At 43.2% G+C, this 16,789-nt stretch overlaps 1 protein-coding gene across 2 annotated transcripts in view; it reads right to left on the bottom strand.

Annotated features, from left to right (window-relative positions):
* The window catches only part of LOC116942667 (phosphatase and actin regulator 1), a 103,533-nt gene that overhangs the window by 77,710 nt on the left and 9,034 nt on the right, over positions 1 to 16,789 (bottom strand). The gene's annotated exons all lie outside the window — the stretch shown is intronic.

The raw sequence follows: 16,789 nt of genomic DNA, 5'->3' as shown, positions 1-16,789 counted from the left end.
TGCGAATCTTAGCAGCGGCCATTGAAGCTCTGTCGTCCCGATAGTTCTGTTCCTTCACCTGAAGAAGGCCACTTGTGTTGTGGCCGAAACGTCGTGATTTGTGTTGTTTTATTTTTTGCCTACGTGACTTTACCGAATAGAACCAAAGAATATGAAATTCGCCCAGGAGTAACTTAAAATCATTGGTGCTGTATAGTTCACACCTGGCAAAGGCTTTTGGTGCCAAATCAAATAAATGCCCGGTAGAGCAAGAACCAGGCACGCAAACCCACCCAGGGGTCAGAAGGAAAATCAAGGGAAGAGTGTCTGTGTGGATTTACAAACTACACACGCACTACCTCCTGGACACCCGTTGGCAACACAAGAGCTCCTCTTCACCACAACTTGCTTGTTGAACGCGCACTCTCAGTACGTTCAGTCATTTCCTGTGTGCCCAGCCGCTCCAGTGAACGTTCCGCACTTGCAGTGATGCCATCAGGAGGTGGAGAGGCAGCGTGGACCAGCACTTCATGGTCTCTCCTCTTGTCTCATAATTACCCCTATATTTTTTTTCGATTTAAAACTTTCGTGACTGCAGGGATTCATCTTCTTGGTTCTTTCGGTAAAGTCACGTAGAATGGAAATAAAATAATAAAAAGAAAACATAATAAAAAAATAAAAAATATTGTTTTATTTTTATTATTTTATTTCCATTCTACGTGACTTTACCGAAAGAACCAAGAAGATGTACCCCTATGTTATCCCATAAAAAGAACACCGCGTGAGAATGCTGACCTATCCTTTAAATATTTTACAAGCAACGTGTATTCGCGGTATGTGCTTAGTTTAAGAACTGAATTTATAATAAAATAATATAACAGGCAGTGGGAGTGCAGTGGTTTGTGCACTGTGCCATGAACCTGGTGCCCTCGGTTCGAATTCTGGCCATGCAATCATTGACAAGTGATATCCGACTTGGTCCTGGGCAACTCCTTCACCGACCCCTGCTAACCAGCGTGGTGAAGTCAATCAACCTCCTCGACTGCCACTGCACAGGGAAGCGTTCATCTGGCAGTGGATCGACAAAGGGCAGTAAACTGTACAATTATTATAATAATAACAAAGGCTATGTCTCAGTGTTAAAATGAGCATTGGGCAGTGCTTCGATCTGTTTGTGGCCCCAAATTAAGAGGTGGAAACTCTGTTTTGCATTGGTATTCCCAACCAAGAGCTTCAATGCTCCACCAACTGACCACGCTAATGCATTTGTTACTGCTGCCATTGTAACTCGACTGCAACGATTAAATGCCATACATTTGAGGATCTAATGTCAAGATTTCAGCAATGCTGGTTTTGTGCTTTGACACGAGCGTTATTCACCAGAGCCTCCCAGCCACCTCAAAATGAGAATTTATCAATTGTAACCTCAAGAGAGAGGGATCGATCCCCACACAAAGGAAATCGGAAAAGGCACAGGAGTGAGAAATGGTTGAGGCATGTTTGAGACAAGCTGCAAAATCATACAAGAAGACAAGGGAGCAGAGGGAGGGTAAGCCCTTTCGAATTGGATATTGGCATCATCACCAGTTTCAGCTGCCAGACAGCCACATGTAATTAAACACATCGCAGGACACCGCGGGGTGAATTGTCATTGCCGAACCTCTTCAAAGCCTCATCGACCATTAGGGCGAAAGGTGCTTGTGAAGAAAATGCCCCACCTCCCCAATTAAATAAGCCTTTCTCAGTGGCTTCAAACTCAAGAGTGCTGTTTTCCCCGCCCAAACTACCCATCTGGAGAAGAGCGGGTCCTAATTTCCCGAAGCCCTGTGCCCCTTCCTACACAACCGTTGCTTTTGTGCCGAGTGAGTCGTGCCAAATGGGTACTAAAAGAATGCTCATCCCACGATTACATGAATAAGCACACCCATTAACCTGAGATAGGTAGTTTCACTTTACTGTGGGCATGCAATGAGTCACTGAGCCCCGTGGGCAGTCAGATCCGGTGATGGGGAGTAGTTTCCTAGAAAATAATTCCACTAATATGATAGCCTAGTCCGTGATGTAAGCTCAGGATTATATTTCGACGTGAATATCCTCACCAAAGTTTGTCTACAACCTTAAGCTTTCAAGCCACCCATCATGAATTTATCAACATCATAGCCATATTATTTTACAACTCCACCAACCTTACATTGCATGTTTATGAAAATGGCAAAATCCAACATTACTCGTTTCAAATTGGTCTCTTGGTGAGCTCAGCTGGAAAGCCAGAACAGCGGTCATTTATCTGGCCACTGAAGCAGTCTGCACGGATTCAGCAAGTTGAACATTGCAATGCTGTGCACGATCATTATCTCATTCTCAAAGAAAGCGACCTGCTGCAGGATCACTTGACGTTGCAACTCTTACCCCCCCACAATATAACACTGATAACACGATGTAACACGATTTTTGTTCCTGGGTAGTAAGTGTTATTTTCTAATTGCTTATGCCTCAAAAGTATAGAAAATGGATATTATTCCCCACAAATGTTGCTTTTGTGACCAGGACTTTACGTGAAGTAATGACACAAATGTACACCACGTTTTCTCATTTAAAATAGGTGAATTTCAAAATATCACTGTCCTGGTCACAAAAGCAAAGTTTGTGGGGAATAATAGCCATTTTCTGTACTTTTGAAGCATAAGCAATTTGAAATGAACACTTAGTACCCAGGAACAAAAAACTAAATTTTGCTACAGTGTATAATCCGTAAAGAGCAGTTTTCAGCATGCTCCTTAATATTCGGTTTAAAAAAATGTTCTTCATATCAACCGCCTGTAATAGAGTACGGTCGAAACCTCTTAAACTTATTCCTCAGAATTTAATGTAAATGAAATGACAAATCATTAAAATATTTAGTCATTGGTAACTTGTCTGAGAAGACTATTAAACCTTGTTATATTTGAGAACCTTATTTATGAATCACAGGTGACTGATAACCTGGAATCAAACCCAGAATTTCATCAGTTCTGGCTCAGTGCTACGAGCCCTGTGAGTTACCCAGAAACCTCACAGAGACAGAGACTTGAGCAGGAAAACAAGAGAGCGGATCATACATCCAATGCCTCCCTTCACCTGCCTCATGGAGTCCACAGAGAGGAAAGAAACAGGATCGTCGCACCAAAAGGCTGGCTCGTTAGAGACTCCCCACCGGGATTGAATGTGGAGGCTGTATCTAAAATGGCACTCCTCCACACGCACTGCCTGTTTCATCCATCCTCCGACACCAAATTTATGCCACTCTAGCGTGACCAGCCGAGAATACAAACACGACGCGGAATTAATGGAATCGTCGCCGCGCTGAATCCCATATTCAATCAGTGCGGGCGGCTTGGGTTCCACTTTGCTCTGCGTCGCAATTTTTTTCTCCAATGTTGGCAGCACTGAAAGGCGTTGGGCGCTCTCTTCTGATGTCGATGAGGTTTTTTTTATGGATTCCTGTGCTAAATCCGCAGGGCCGGGGCTGTTAGCTTATGCAGTCTGGCTATAAATCACTGCCGAGTTTACCAGTGTAACAATTTGAAATGCGAGTCACAATTATTTCTAATTTCGAAACACGTTTGCCGATGTTTACATATATAGACACATTACATGTAAAACCACTGGGATGGTCCCCAACAAAACTTTACAAAACCATAAAGTAAAGCTATGAAAGACAAACCTGTACAATAAATAACAACTTAAACATTTCATGAATGCTTATACCTTTAAAAGTGAAATTTTTAATTATTATTTTTTATTTTAAAAGATTACATCTCAAATTTATAGATTTAAGAATATTACATCGTATAGATTATATTCAGATAAAATACTTGACGATTGCCGAAGATCAAGAATAATAACTAAAGGGCAGTCAAAGAACGGAACGCATACGAGAGGTTTACCACCCAGGAGGAGATAAAGCAATTAAATCAGCTCATGTATAGGTGCTCAGTGAATTATTATATTTCCGTTTTGCAGGAGATGGCAGTGGCTTCAGGAAGCCTTCATCCAGCAGTGGATTTACCATGCCTAATGATGATGATCAGGAGTTAGGTATGGATACTAAGTTCTGCCGGTAGCACCTCAACCCTATATTCACGTGAATAAGTGAGAGTAAAAAAACATGTTACAGTATTTACTATTCGCCTCCTAATCTATGTAAATATTCAGTGAAAAAACAACTTCATAATTTTTACAGTGCTTTACTTGTTCATTACGTTTTTATGTATCCTTAAACGTGCCTTGGCTTCAATGTAATTTTATAACCGATATGAATTTCCATCAGCTGAAAAGGTTGAGAGCTACCCATAACGAAATGTGCAAAACCTAGGTACTGGGTAACTAACTCTTACACAGTACTCAAAGAGCCCCCGTCTCCACCCTTTTGCAAAAGAGACTGTGACTTTCACTGGGCTCACATCTCGATAATTTAAGGACAATGAATTGAAAGAGAATCACATCCCTGCAGGAAGTAAATGCGTCCGCAGCTTATTAACATTGTGTTCTCTTGCATGAACAACATCAGCACACAGCACAGTCAAAGAGCTGATATAGCTTGGGCAACCAACATTTGACTTGATGTTCGCATTTAATCCATGACCCATTTAGCAGGACCAGCAGCCACGCAAGCCAAATTCTGTTTTAATGACTGTATTGATTTAAAGTTTGGGCGGGGAAGCGTTTTTCTGACTGTGGTCTATTTATTTGTCCGATGGTGCTCTCACCTGGGGGCAAGGCAGGGTGATTCAAACTCAGACCTCTTGCCAGCAAAATAAACGATCATTCACAAGCCTATAACGCCAACAAAGCAAAGCTTTAAAAATGCCCACGTTCAGAAGCCTTTGCGATTCCTTATCACCTTTGTAACAGACACGTGGGAACCTGCAGTCACGCAGGGAAATGTACTGCATTTTATTTCTACAGTGTCAAAAGTAGAAAAATCCTGGAAGTAACGAGACTTCAAAAACTATGAAGTGAGATGCTTGGAAAAAGTTATGACAGGTACAAGATGCAGACTTCTTTGCTTTCGACATGTAAAATTTGAGTTAATGGAAGCCAACACATTACATTCCATGGCCCAGCACTGTAATTTGGAAGAAGCCAGAAGTGGAGGCCATAAATGCAAAAAGTGGATTGACGGCTTAACAGAGACAAACGTAGTACAGGAAGCGATCGGCATGGCCAGAGGAAGAAACGAATGTTAAAAATGGGGGGGGGGGGGGGGAAACCCTCTCAATAGGACAACTTCGATTGACTTATGACTGTGATGCTCAATCACCAAAGACAAAGATCACCCGTGCAGCTTTACCAGACTGTTGGGTCAAGTGCTGTTAGGAAGCGCCTATGAAGGCCGGAACGGCACACAAAGGAGTGAGTGGCCAGATCCACGCCCGGCCGCCTTTGTCTCTCTCGTGGCGATGTTTTTACACATTGCATTAGGTACTCGTGTGAAGCTGAGACGACCAGGGCAAGGTCCAGGCCCGTTTCAGATAATCGTGAGCGGGAATCGAACTCGGGTCGCCAGGTTCGTCACCGCCCACCGTTAGCCCCACCACCATCATCGTCGTTATTGTCACCACTGTGAGTGGCGAAGCCTTGAGGTAGTATTTACTGTTCCAGATTGCCCTTGAGAAATCAACCACAAGCTCTGCCACACCCTCGTTATCACAAAAGCCCCTCAAACTGGCTATAGCGCTTAATGTCTTGGACATTAGCGGAGCAGATGTCGGGGTGATGAAAGGGATTAGTACGCAGAGATCAGAGAAAAGTAATTTGGGGCAAATGAAGGGTGCTTTAATGACCGCGTGTCTGACCAACATTAAATGTGTGTACCGACGTTCTCCATTACCCGGTGGTGTGAAATATCTGTATGCACTACAAACGGGCATTTATTGCAAATCAGTTGCTCTGAAATAAAATCGCTTGCATGTTCTGACATTAAAACCTCACTAGTCGTAGGACCCAGCCAAATTCTTAAGCATAGTTGAGATTAGGAAGGATTTAGTTATTAAAACTTTGAGGCTTGCAGATTTATTAAATCTCTCCCACACCAGATGGGTCACTGCTAACCACACATCCACCCGCAAATACATGAAATAAAAAAACATTTTAAAATTTAACTTATAATAAACTCAGAATGCATATACTGTATAGGCAAAGTATTGGGCAATAGTGTTTCTTGCTGGCCCTTCTTCATGGTATCTGCTGTGAGGAAAATTGGCACTGCCCAAAACGTTACGGACGATATGATTTTTCCATTGAGGACAGTATATTATTGACGAATGTGTCGAGGTTTTGTAATCTATGCTTTAAACAATACTTCGATTATACGTATGAACACACAAGTGCTCAACCAACAAAGATTTAAAAAAAATATTATGCACAAAAAATTAATGATGCGTGATGTTACATAACTATGATAAATCTATATCCGCCCGATGCGAAATAGATAATGAATCTCCAACGAGCTCTCACCTGGTTAAATAAACAAATAACGAAATGAGACAAGGGCTGTCAATATAAAGATAATTTCCAGAGCAATACAGGGCTACCAGAGGCTCACAACAGGAATTAGCCACATGAGACCTCTATGGTTCATAATTTTTTCATACATTACCTTGACAGGATAATTACAAATAAGTCATGCAGAATCTCAAAACACGGCAAATTGGCCATCAGACGCAGGAGAAAGGGCTGAAGAAATGGAAAGGCAGTACGGGTTCAAAATAATATCGAGGTTAAAATAATATCGAGGTTAAAATACCTGGGAGCAAACAATACAGTTTCCAATTTCACCGTTTCACCTCTTGACATTAGATGGGTTTTTTTGTTAAATACTATTTTGCTGTGATCATGCTTCCAGAAGAAAACTTTTCACCAATACGTATCATTTTCTGTTGTATTTGTCATTTATAACAATACTATAAATCCAACACTACTTACTGTATTATCCGTTTTATAATAGGCTCCAGATAGAAAAACGTATACAAAACTTGTGCCCAGTTACACAAATCTGGTCACACTCTAACACCTACTGGATTGTATGATGCACCTGAAACTTTCTCTATAACATACAGGGGATCAAAGTAAGTCTCATCATCTGTAGAAAACAATTATCTATGCATACGTTTGTGAGCCCACATATTTGAAAATCCACCTGTTTGGTACTGAACAACCTAAAATATGAATACCATAAATCGGTCGTAATACGTAATATAATTTATAATTGTCAATCTACTGCTGGATGAGGGCCTCCTTTCACTGTATTGGTCGTTGGGGTTTGTTTGATCATATTTTATCACGTTGGTCAGTGCATGTGGGTGAAGCGGGGACCCAGGAATTTTTCAGATATCACTTGCCACTTATGTTTCCATGACTGAGAATCTGTTACACCGCGTATTTCTTAATTAGGTTATGTACATCATTGGCAATGTTATTCTTTTGGTTCAACTTAGTTTTACTATTTTCACCTCGGCACCATGTCATAAGATGAAGTGTCCATTAGGATCTCCCTTGAGAGCAGTACAACCTTTAGTCTTATAGAACACCCTACAAAAGTGGATATCACAGAGCTACGTCTGAGATCCCTTCAAGTGATCTCTGGAAATATACAGTTGGAGGAAGCACTTTCCCACCTACTATGTATATGAGAGTAATGTTCATCGCCTGATGGTCAAAGCAATATATTCATTCGTATAACTTGAATTTAGCCAAATTAAGTGAAGAACTACATTTTATTTGTTGGGATTTTTTGTGCGGTCTTTGTTTTAGTTGATGTATCTGCTTTTGACATATTTGTTTAGGCAGATGCCAATGTGCCTGAAGAACATTTTTACTGATCGGTATATTTATTGACAAAAAATGTAACCAATCAAAATTACCTACTGTGTCATATGGATTAGAAATGATTACACAACAAGATGAAACGCATGGTGAGGTGCATTCCTGTTATATTTGGAGACGGAAATATGCGCTAATGAATCCGAGAACAAACCCAAGTTGGAGACATAATATTGACTGTGAAGGAAAGTGAGTTTGGTCACGAGAAAGGCTGATGGCCAGTAGTCAAGGTTATCGAAAAAGCTGCAGCCAAAGGAGGGAACATGCCCAAGAGAACATCCAACTGCAGAGATGGCGCGATGAGATCATCTCGTGCGTCGTAGCGAGATGCATTATGGCATTGTAAGACTGTTTGAAATGTATTTACTAAAAATATATATTTTTAAAGGTTATTTTTGAAAAGGAAATTAACAAATGTAAACTAAATTGGGATATTAGAAATCCTCTTTTTTTCCCCTGATGATAATGCAGATTAATCTCTATTGAGACCTAGTCACCCTTGTTGCCATGGAAATGCAAGTCCCTCTACCGAAAGAGAATTGTTTCTTACAGAAAAGAAAGCATAATATTTGCTGAGACTTTCGTAGGATCAAGAATTAATGTGAATGAAACTGCTACTACGTATAATAATAATAGATTAAATAAACTCAAATCGAAAAACAAACAAAAAATAAAACCACATTTCTGTCTAAAGATGCTTCTGCACAAGAATACACGTGCTATCAACTTCTCTGCTCAGTGAAATGTTCATTCGTGATGTTCCTTATTTTAACATTCATGGGTTTTTTTTGCTAAGGGGTCTTGATTAATCATAACTTTGTCATTAATATTCTTAGCTCTTTCGGTAAAGTCACGTTGAAGGAAAACAATAAAATAATAAAATATATATAAAAAACAATAAAAATTCTCACGGTTTGCAAACCGACACACCTGATGACGACCGTTTGTGTTATGGTCGAAACGTCGTGAGAATTTTTATTGTTTTATAAATATTTTATTATTTTATTGTTTCCCTTCAACGTGACTTTACCGAAAGAGCTAAGAATATGAATTACTGCAGTCACGAAAGCTTTAAATCAAAATTTGTCATTAATGTTGTGGGTACCGTTCATACCTCAGGTATGGGTTACAATACAGACATACTGTCGTTATAACAGAGACAATAAATGGTGTGCTTTTCCCATTCCTGTCAAATAAATATTGAGCCACTGTAAACATTCAATTTCAGGCGACTTTGTACAAACGTACCTAGTACTGTAGTGAGCAAGCACTGACCAATACGTATTTTATTTGTCCTTCCCCGCACCTACAATAAGCACGGTTGGCTAAGTACGGTGCGAAAGAAGTTCAATATACATACATACATTCACCCACCCTGAGTACAGCTAATGTGCTTCTCAAAAAGGTGACCTTTCTAAAGATCATTCCCAAAAAGATGCTGCTTCTGTTGGCTGTGTCACCTAAAAATATTATTTTGACAAGCAGTTCAACGTACCGGACCAAAACATTTCAATATTTCACACTGTGTGTGCCCTCTGGTCTGACATACATTCGGTACACGTTATGGTAAAATACATCATGCTGAATAATTTCACGATGAGCCACTTTTAATGTTCACAGATTTACAAAAATGTTTCCATTGATTGATGAAAGGTTGCCAAGAAGATGTGTATGTAAAATGACTTTGTGTTAATTGTAAATGTAAAATAGTGATCATCAGGATCGCTATTTAGAGTGATTACAACCAAGAGTAATTACATATGGCATGATGATCCGTTTATAGATGCCACACTGAAGAAATTAGTACAGTAAAGTATACGGAAAACAACATTTTAACACACTGACAACGGCATTGTTCACTTTTCTGCATTGCAACTAGGACTCAAGACGAGCCTTTGGTCAGTGATGTAAATGCACTAAATGTCACCGTATGATTATTCTCATTAACATCCGTGGATAATCCCCTGTGCTTTGTGGTCATTGCAAGAGGCACAGCTGTACAACCATGTACAGTTTTTTAAAGTATAACAATCAACATCCTGATGCTCTATGTGGTGCCAACAATTTACAAGTCTACCTAAAAATGTATCTCATGCAGTACTGTATGATGATTTACCAAAAATAAATACCATATATTACAAATCACTTGAGTGACCATCTCATTCGGAGGAAATAATCATTGGGTGTGCGTTACTAACTGTGCAAGTGCAATAACAGAGCACAAATAGTAGAGGGGGAACCAGCTATATAGGATGGAGAAAATACAGGGACATGTAAATATTTTTTTTTATTCTCCCCATCAGTGTATTTGTTGTACAGGGACCCCTCTACTTAGGAACATTCGACTCATGAACTTTCAGAGATACGAACAAACCTGTCTGTATGTCCAGTTGCCTGTTCGGACCGAGATTCGTAAGTTAAACCACCGCGAAATAGATGGCGGTGGTGGCATCTCCATCTGCAGAACATGAAGAACCAGTGGAATCTACATCTGCAGGAGATGATACAACTTTTAAAACCATTTCCCGTGTTTGTTGTATATGTCGTATGACATGTTTGGAATCGACAGGAGTAAAGATGGACTTACGGACAAATCGACTTACGAACAGACCTCTGGAACCTAACTCGTTCGTAAGTAGAGGAGTCCCTGTACACGTTGCCGTGTTGATGAACCCTAAACGCGTGTGTGAGGTCACTTTTTGCCGCAAAACCAAACATGTTCAAGATCGTGTCTGTAAAGAACTATGACTTTCTGCAAACGATCACCATATTGTCACACAGCTTTGGGTTGCTCGTTGGTTTAATACTGTGTGGACCTTGCCTTGTGAATTAAATGTACATCTATTAAAAGTGCAGAACATGTACTGTAATCCAACGTATCAACACGTACATAAATAAAGAAAAAAAAGTAATGGAAAAAGAGAAACTTCAGTCCCTTCATCTAATCAGTCACTTAAGCCTTAGATTATATTCTAGATTAAGGGACTACAACTGCCCCTTATCCGAGCAACACTAATGATACATTACATGTTCATATTGCCCTGGAAAGTGTAAGGTAAACATCCAATTTTTCTCATGCTATCAAAATAATATCCCAAAACATTAGTCCCTCCCGATTAGTACGGTTGGCTACGTATGGTGTGAAACTAGTTCAACATACAGTACATACATACACTCCAGGCAAGAAGCTGCTACATTTACAGAAGCAAATTATTTCGCACGTAAATAAGGCAACATCATTTTAAGGAAGCTGTGGTTTGTATTCTATTCTGCACTCGCAGGTGTAGGTGAAATTAAACTGTTCCCAAGCCCAGTCAAGTACTGATAGTGATAGAACCCACACTCAGAAAATAATGGTTGGGTGACTGAGAAAGTCAATTCCAATGTCAGTGTCAGAGGACTAAATATGCGCCTCTGCACTTTTGCTTTCAAAAAGTTCAAGCCCAACTCGAGATCAAGCCAGGTTATCAGGATAGCATTCGTACGCTGTACAAGGGAAAACGTGTGTGTGTTGTTTGCGGAATACACACCGTATTCAATTCAGAGAGTAGACGGTATGAATTGTGCATTGTATATCATCAGAATTAAATTGTGCAGTGGACAGAACCTATGCGAATCACGTGAATTACGGCACCGTTTGCTAGCGTAGCGTTCGAAGAGACTACAGGACGCGAATCATCGCTGGCATACAAATGAAATTGATTCACGGAATGAGTCAAATACAGTAGAGTACTGCAAGTATTTTTAGACGTGGCAATTGCACGCTTGTTTCACACAGCAGCTGTGGGGTGGTGCAGCATTGATGGCCATAGATAAAGCTGCACACAAAGGTATGAATCATTAATTGCCTGATAAACAAATTTCTCTAATTATCCAACTGAGTAGTAATTTGCAAAAGGCAGAACACGCGTTATAAATAGATAAAATAGTATTAATATTTAATGTGTCCCCACCATTTTATTTAGTTGGGTTCCAGAGAACCTACAACACATTTTTTTTCGGTTCGTGGCCACACTTCCGTTATTGCAGATGTGAGTGAAACAAAGATAAGGGGGCGAAATGGGGAAACGTGCTTTTCTGAAACCACAACGGCAAGCACAGCCAACACAGACATCATCACGAGAATGTCAGCAGCCAGAATCCTTCCTAGACGTTCACCAAGAGCCTCCCTCCACCCCCCCACCAGAGTCCATGCCACACAACAAACAATGGCAACAACAAAAAACACACAAGCCCTCCCCCTCGTTTGATTGTACACTGCCACTTGTGATGGACACAAAGGGCCTCAACGTTTCATGACACCATTTGGTGTCATTGTTTTTTTTTTAAGTGGCGTGGTTCCGACAGCCCATGTCAGCTGCAAGATTTTGAGATTTCAATATAGTAACAAAAAAATGTGTCGCGTATTTACTTGTACGACTTCATTTGTAAGAGGCGTGCATGTAATAGGTGTGTATTGTGTCGTGGTTGCGATATTACAAGGAGACGCGTATCAAGAATTGTACAGTCGTTTCGTTTGTAAAATGTTATATTATATCGCACTAGTGCGCAACATACGTCAATGGGTTTAGAACAGCACTACTGCACCTCAATTATTTAATATACTAATATATAATGTGCCCACATTACAATATAGGAATTGCCTGAAAATGCTAAGCATTAGTTAAAACGTATGTAAGTGCATTAATGTATTGTACACGTACCTTAATACAAATATATGCATTTGTTGCAGTACAGTATAGTGCATGTATGATACGTTTGTACACACAGTCATGTGGTGCCATTCACGTTCACGAAGCTATATTGGCATTTGACTGCAAGTATAATCAAGTGCTTGTGTGCAGGCACCAATGCACAAGCATAGCATAAGTACGCGCATTGTATGTTGCATAGTGACGTGCATTGTATATGCACAGTAATTTCGTTACCATTCGTGCGCATGGTGAAATCAACAAATGTTGCCCACTAACAACAGGGCCCACGTTTGTTGCACACCAAGGACAAAGGAAACGTCGGAAGAGGGCCCACTAGCGGCAGCCCAAGCATCCTCTAACAACATCTACAGCAACAACAATTTAAACCCACCACCACGCCGCCGCAAATTTACACGTTGAAAGCAACGCAAGCCGGCGTAAATTAAAACGTAATACACGCGAATAAAAAGGGCCTGGCAATAATTTTGGAACGACGCACGCTCGTTGACGATTGATGGGACGACGAGACGACGCCGTCTTCAGGCATCGTTCTCATCCGCAATGTTGTTGTTGTTGTTTATCCCGTTTGCATCCGTTGTCAAACGTTTTGACAGGATACAAGTGTCTCTCTGCCTTTACGATTAAAAAAAAACGCGTCTGTTTATTAACATCGTTCGCTGGCACGGCGCGTTCACCAACACCCACCGCGTTCTGCGTGCCGCTGAATGCAGCTGCGACTGCATGGCACCTGTCAATCACGACATGACATGATGCACGTTCACGCATGGAGCATGCACGAATAAACACACTGGCCATGTTAAATGCTAGTTGTTGTGTACGTGTGCGCGTTTAAAGTATTGTTACTTTGTCCGTGCACACAACAACAACAATAATCGCCATTCGCCACTAAGTGGCGGTGACGTCACCACGACGCTTGTGCCAGGCCATGTGCACCCTGAGGCTACCACGTGAAGTGTCGAACGCCCGCCGGCAGGAGGTCACGGGGCAGACCCAGCAGGTGCCACGTGTCGACTGACTGAGATGACTGGCTGATGCACCACCTGTGCCCCCTACTGTGCCAGGCTAGATGCACCAGGTCACGTGGCAGACCCAGCAGGTGCCACGTGTCGACTGACTGAGATGAGTGGCTGATGCACCACCTGTGCCCCCTACTGTGCCAGGCTAGGTGCACCAGGAGGTCACGGGGCAGACCCAGCAGGTGCCACGTGTCGACTGGCTGAGATGACTGGCTGATGCACCACCTGTGCCCCCTACTGTGCCAGGCTAGGTGCACCAGGAGGTCACGTGGCAGACTCAGCAGGTGCCACGTGTCCACCGACTGAGATGACTGAGATGCCTGGCTGGTGCACCACCTGTGCCCCCTACTGTGCCAGGCTAGGTGCACCAGGAGGTCACGTGGCAGACCCAGCAGGTGCCACGTGTCGACTGACTGAGATGACTGGTAGATGCACCACCTGTGCCCCTTACTGTGCCAGGCTAGGTGCACCAGGAGGTCACGTGGCAGACCCAGCAGGTGCCACGTGTCGACCGACTGAGATGACTTGAGATGACTGGCTGATGCACCACCTGTGCCCCCTACTGTGCCAGGCTAGGTGCACCAGGAGGTCACGGGGCAGACCCAGCAGGTGCCACGTGTCGACTGACTGAGATGACTGGCTGGTGCACCACCTGTGCCCCCTACTGTGCCAGGCTAGGTGCACCAGGAGGTCACGTGGCAGACCCAGCAGGTGCCACGTGTCGACTGACTGAGATGACTGAGATGACTGGCTGGTGCCCAACCTGTGCCCCCTACTGTGCCAGGCTAGGTGCACCAGGAGGTCACGTGGCAGACTCAGCAGGTGCCACGTGTCCACCGACTGAGATGACTGAGATGCCTGGCTGGTGCACCACCTGTGCCCCCTACTGTGCCAGGCTAGGTGCACCAGGAGGTCACGTGGCAGACCCAGCAGGTGCCACGTGTCGACTGACTGAGATGACTGGTAGATGCACCACCTGTGCCCCTTACTGTGCCAGGCTAGGTGCACCAGGAGGTCACGTGGCAGACCCAGCAGGTGCCACGTGTCGACCGACTGAGATGACTTGAGATGACTGGCTGATGCACCACCTGTGCCCCCTACTGTGCCAGGCTAGGTGCACCAGGAGGTCACGGGGCAGACCCAGCAGGTGCCACGTGTCGACTGACTGAGATGACTGGCTGGTGCACCACCTGTGCCCCCTACTGTGCCAGGCTAGGTGCACCAGGAGGTCACGTGGCAGACCCAGCAGGTGCCACGTGTCGACTGACTGAGATGACTGAGATGACTGGCTGGTGCACCACCTGTGCCCCCTACTGTGCCAACCCGCTGTGTTTCAGCCACCCGGCGCTCCACTCGTGCATGCATGCACATTCAGGAATATATCAGCGGGTATAATTGCAGTATAAGAGCACTTTTACACCATGCATTTACTTTGTGTGTGTGTGTACACATTGATAAGCATGCATATCCACATTCTTGCAGAATGCCGTCATATATGTGATTACACATCTACACGGAACAATACATCTGCACACAGCACACGTGTGCGTTATACAGTACAATGATGTGCATAACAGAATACACATCAATACTCTGTGTAGCCTGCAGTGCATATTACCTTTGCACGAACATATGTGCATATAATTACATAATTTCACACAGTATACTTACACAATAATACAGTTCAACTGTATACTACACCGGTATATTTACACTACATTTTTTTTTAAATCCATGCAATTGCTGTATACTGTAGCACCCCTTGTATGCGCGTGTACTGAAGTTACCACATGCAGTTCTATATTTGAAATCTGTTTAATGCATACATTTCCACGTATGTATAGTACATACTGTGCAGTCACACGCACATAAACCCCACACGTTATTGTGCATTGCCTTGCATGACGCGCATCGAGTACAAAGAGGTTAGTGCATTCATGTCCATTGGTTTATTGATGTGCAGTGCAGTATCTAACCTACATTCATCGTACAAAAATGAGAATATTGCACACACATCCATTTGCATTCACATATATGCATGCCCATTAATGCAGAGACAATAATAATGATTATGAACTAAACAGTAGTGTACTCTGTACGATGTAATCAATGTGCAGTACACAGCACGTGTCTGTACACACAGGTGTGTGTTGTGTGTGTGTGTTGCTGAGTTATTGCAGGTGCTGGCTGTAGGAGGGTTAGGTGGGGGTCTGTCTAGAGGATATGGTTCAGGAGGCTCTATCTATATAGGGGGGCTAATGAGGTTAGGAAGCTTATATGGGTTAAGATAGCCAGGGGGACTAGGTGAGTAGGAGAGCAGGGAAGGGTTTATTTAAGAGGGTTTTATATGATTGTCGTGGAAGGGATTAAAGTATAGTTTAATGGGGCAGGAGGCTATCTAGAAAGGTATCAGGGCTACATGGGGATTTAACAGGGGTTTAAATGGGATGATTGTCTCGAGAAGGATTTAAAAGGGATACTTTGTCTATCCAGTCGGTCAATCAGGGACTCGAGCATTAGGTTGTCTTAGAGGGTTTAACGAAGCTGATGATTTCTAGGAAGGTTTAATTCGGGCTAAGAGGGCTAGGTTCTTGAGGAGGGTTCCATGGGGTGGCTGGGCTGTCGAGACAGCTTAAGATGTCCTAAGCGTGCTGGGGGGGGGGGGTCTAAGACGGGGGGGGGGTTAAGAGGGCTGGGCAGCTCTAATAGGGCTAGCAGGGTTCTAATAGGGATAGGTTATCTATCAAGGTCTATGACGACTGGGCTATCTGTCAAAGAGGTCTGGGTTATTTACGAGGGTGCTTACGAGGGGGATAGGTGACCTATGAGCGTCTAAGAGGAGGTATAGGATATCTATGGGGGGGTCTATACTAACCCAGGATAGAGTGGTAGGGGAGGGTTATCTAGGAGAGTTTAAGACGGGGTGGGGGGTAAGGGTTGGGTAGGGCTCGGGGGTGGGTTAGGGTTGTGGGGGGTTAGTGTTAGGGGTCAGGGTTGTGTGTTAGGGGGGGTTAGTGTTAGGGGTCAGGGTTGTGTGTTAGGGGGGGGTGGGGTTAGGGGTCAGGGTTGTGTGTTAGGGGGGATTAGGGTTAGGGGTCAGGGTTGTGTGTTAGGGGGGGTTAGTGTTAGGGGTCAGGGTTGTGTGTTAGGGGGGGTTAGTGTTAGGGGTCAGGGTTGTGTGTTAGGGGGGGGTGGGGTTAGGGGTCAGGGTTGGGT

Source organism: Petromyzon marinus, chromosome 15 (genome assembly GCF_048934315.1).
Source record: "Petromyzon marinus isolate PM22_M1 ecotype Great Lakes invasive population chromosome 15, UKy_Petmar_22M1.pri1.0, whole genome shotgun sequence".
Classification (NCBI taxonomy): Eukaryota; Metazoa; Chordata; class Hyperoartia; order Petromyzontiformes; family Petromyzontidae; genus Petromyzon; species Petromyzon marinus.
Note: the sequence above shows the minus strand (reverse complement) of the source record. Positions and strands in the feature narration are given on the sequence as shown.